Genomic DNA, 3,825 nt, shown 5'->3' on the forward strand with positions numbered 1-3,825 from the left:
GTCTTTCCAGTGGTACCCAGAGACAGGGCAAGGGGCAATAGACACAAACTGGAGCCCAGGAGGTTCTGTCTGAACTTCAGGAAGAACTTTGCTGTGAAGGTGCTCTCCTTCTCTGGGGAGACTGCAAGCCCACCTGGACATTGTGCCCCTGGGCCAGCTGCTGTGGGTGACCTTGCATTAGCAGGGGGGTCGCACTGGCTGATCCCCAGAGGTCTCTTCCAAGCCCTGCTGTTGTGCGGCAGTGCCACAGAGCCTGTTTTGCGCAGCGGGGAGTGCCTGGGGGCACTGGTGTGCAATGGGGCAGACGTGCCACAAGGGGGCGCTGCTGGTTCGGCCGTGCCGCCTGGCGGCTCCAGCTGGCGTTCGCCTTTCCCGAGCAGGGGCTGAGCTTGCTGCGCTCCGCAGCTGAGTTCAGTGCTCGGTGGCTCTCGGAGCAGTCGTCCGTGCTGGCAGCAGGCAGTGTTCTTCAGAAACCAGAACTCAAATGGAGCTTTTGGTGTTTTTCCCATAGATATTTCAGGTAGCTGTTTTGGAAAGGCAAATGGAACACCGATAGAAATGCTGTCCCTTGTCCCAGCCTGCATGAAGCATACTCTGAGGTGGTAAGCATGCAGTTCCTGTTGCTTACCTTGCACAAACAATCCTGCAGTGATCCAGCTCAAATGCATATGCTGAACTGACAAATCTTTTCTGAAAGACTTATTTGTCCTTAGGCAAGTCAGAGTTGGTGCAGTGTCTGCTGTAAAACAGATGCACTCACTGCCATGTTGCAGATTGTAGCTAGGGATCAGGCAGCCACAGCTTGCCTGGGGGTGATGTTTATTGTGTTACACAAGGTTAGTTTGGAGTTGTAGGTAAGATAGAGCCTTTTTGGGGTGAAAGACTTCTGGGTTTGGCTTTTCTGTGCCAGAACTCGGGGAAGGATTGTTCAGAAGGGATTGTAGTGATAGGACAAGGGGCAATAGTTTGAAGCTGGAGCAGGGTCAATTTAGGTTGGCCATGGGGAAGAAGCTCTTTACAGTGAGAGGTGAAATACTGGAACAGTTGCCCAGGGATGAGGTTGAGGCCCCATGCCTGGAGATATTAAAAATCAGATTGAGTGTAGCCCTGGGCAGCCTAATCTACTTGGAGGTGTCCCTGCTGACTGCAGGGAGGTTGGACAAGATGACCTTTGAGGGTCCCTTCCAATCCAGTGCAGTCTGAATCTGTCAGCTTGGTGCTGCTGAGGATCTCTTAGGCATTACCCATTTTAGACTTCAGATTAATCTCTCTGATGTTAACGACCCATCACAGGAAGTTATTGAGTTTTGCTAGAGGCCCAGGGATGAATCAGTGGACTGCACATCTTCTCCACATGGCATTCTGTGTTTTCTCCAGCTGTCTATTCTGCAGGGTAATAATTATTCTGATTACAATCCCATATGACAGCAGGACAGTGCATATCTTCTGGTATTCTTGATTTGGGCTGGAGTGAGAAATGAGTGCAATAATCTACTTGCATTTTGTGGTGAAGATTATCATTTCAAACATAGAAGGCAAGACACTGACTTGAAGATAGGTGCAGATTCTCACAGAATTCACAAGCCTACAGCCAAAACACCACCCCACAAAGGACACAGCCAACCTACCCCCGCAAAGGGGATCAGCCAAAGGCTTCTGCCTCTCCTGGGGCAGCTTAAAAAGGGGAGGTCAATTGAAGTCTCTTCCCACCCCAGCTGTGGCCACTTTGCCCTGCCTGCTCAGTGCCCTTTATAAGCAGAGCAGGAGGAGCCCAGCCCCAAGCTGGGCCCATTGCGGGCCAGGGGATCCTCCGCCTGGCATCCCAGGTGAGTGCGCACGGGTGAGCACTGGCTGCGTGGTGGAGGGTTTCAAAGGCCGGGGGGTCTGGTTGGCCCCCTGGCTAGCTAGGGCCGCCTTAGGGCTGGGCTACTGACCCACTGCAACATCCACCTTAGCTCACGGGTGCTAAGTCTGTGTTGCTGCTGAGGCTGAGGTTTCTCTAGGAGGTTGGATCCTCGAGGATTTTGCTCTGGGTTCTGCGATGGATGCAGAGATGGAGCAGGAGCACCAACTGGAGCTGGTAACGGACCAGCAGCAGCAGCTGGTAATGGAACTGGTAATGGAGCAGAAGCTGGTAACGTAGAGTGGAGAGGAGGAGGAGGAAAGCAGCAGAGACTGCCCGGGGGAAGGCAGAGAGTGGGGGCGGGACGGCAGGGGCTGCCCGGGGAAAGGTGGAGGGCAGCGGCAGGAGGGCAGGGAAGAGGTACAGAGCTTTCAGGTGCTGAGCTTCAACAGAAAGACCTCATGGAAAAGAAAAGAGACTAACTTGTTTAGCAAAAGTACTCTCTGGAATTTCCCAAGTCGCTTATTTATTGAAGGCAGTCATTTGTTGGTCATTGTCATCACGAGAGGTCCCTTCCAACCTAAACCATTCAATGAAGTCTTTTATCAGCTCCTAGGATTAGTGACAGTGGGGAATGTTTGCTTGCTATGAGCTGAGGGAGCTGTTTCCTAAATGGAATGTTCATTAGTTCTTTAGCACCTGAAAATGTTGGCAGGCTACTTGATAAACCTCCTGGAACACAGGGGCCTGTTGAATTGTTTTCCCAGTGCCTGAACAACTTACAGTGCTGTAATGGCTTAGCCTCCTGTTTCCCTCCAACACAGAAGTGAGGCAAAAGTAACACAGCCAAGGAAAAACCCTCTGGGTTGAGATCAAGAGGTAAATACAAAATGAGATCCTGCAGTGCACAATTACCTTAGCCTGTTTCTGTTTGCAGAAAGCAGGAGTCAGCCACCTGCCACCCATCCCCTCCTGACCCCAACCCCAGAAACCCAAAGCAGCACTTGGCACAGGAGGTCTCTCGTGTTGCAGTCTCAACTTCAAGCCCTGGAATACTTTGCTTCAGCCAGCAGCATGGGGTTGGATACCATCAGCAGAGTCGACATAACCTGTGACTAAGTGAACTTAAAGTGTTCTGAATCCACAGTGGAACTTGATAAAGAAAGATGTGAATGGAAGCAGGCTCTGACTGCTCTGTGTAACTGATGAGAAGCTTTCTGAAGGAGGTTACAGATCTTCAAGGTAGCTGCTGGTGCAGTGTCTGTTGGAGACTGTTAGCCACTCTGAAGGAGGGAGTTAGTGGAGCATCATAGGAACATGTAGAGAGATTGGTCAGGAAAAGGCATTTGTGTTACCCTTTTGAGTCATTTGAGTCACTTTTATTGTAATCCCATGCCTGAGAGCAGGACTCCTTTGTGTCCAGGGTTAAAATCTTCAAGGAGAAACAGTGCCAAGGCTCTGAATTGATTGGGACTTGGTGCTGCTAGTTACAGTGTAGGACAGTTAAGGCAGTCCTGTGTTTTGTGATTTGCCTTTTTTCCTACCGTTCTAGTTTTGGCTCGGGCTAGTGTGAAGTGTCTCTGGAACGAGGTCCTTGTGGTCCCTTCTGACCCTGACTGATTCTGTGATTCCAGCAAGCAGCTTTTGACTCAAAAACCCCTGAGGTCACTGCAGCACCTCTCTATGGAATAAAAGAAAGGGATTTTGCTGCACTGCTGAGAGCTGTTTCCAGCTCTGAGCCTTTGTTGTTGTGGTTGTTTTTGGTTCGTGTTTATAAACAGCAGTAGCTAAGCAATCCTCTCTGAGCTATGGACCACAATCTGCTGCATCCTGTACAAGAAGCAGATCCCAGTGTGATCTGGTGCAGCTGTAGCACTTCCTAACTGCTAGGTTTGGGAGGAGGGCATGTGTCTCAGTCGTTTCTGAGCTGTGGTAGCAATCAGGTGTCTGCTTAAGTCTTGACCCTCTGCCACATGCTGCCA

General features: G+C 50.6%; 1 long non-coding RNA gene across 1 annotated transcript; it reads left to right on the top strand.

The window, feature by feature from the left end:
- The first annotated feature begins 6 nt into the window (after positions 1 to 6).
- Positions 7 to 3,562, top strand: LOC135174049 (uncharacterized). Its single transcript, XR_010301695.1, has 2 exons — positions 7 to 1,826; positions 2,781 to 3,562. It is a non-coding gene; the product is annotated as an uncharacterized LOC135174049 (long non-coding RNA).
- Positions 3,563 to 3,825: the final 263 nt, after the last annotated feature.

This window comes from Pogoniulus pusillus, unplaced genomic scaffold, assembly GCF_015220805.1.
Source record: "Pogoniulus pusillus isolate bPogPus1 unplaced genomic scaffold, bPogPus1.pri scaffold_239_arrow_ctg1, whole genome shotgun sequence".
In the NCBI taxonomy this organism is placed as follows: domain Eukaryota; kingdom Metazoa; phylum Chordata; class Aves; order Piciformes; family Lybiidae; genus Pogoniulus; species Pogoniulus pusillus.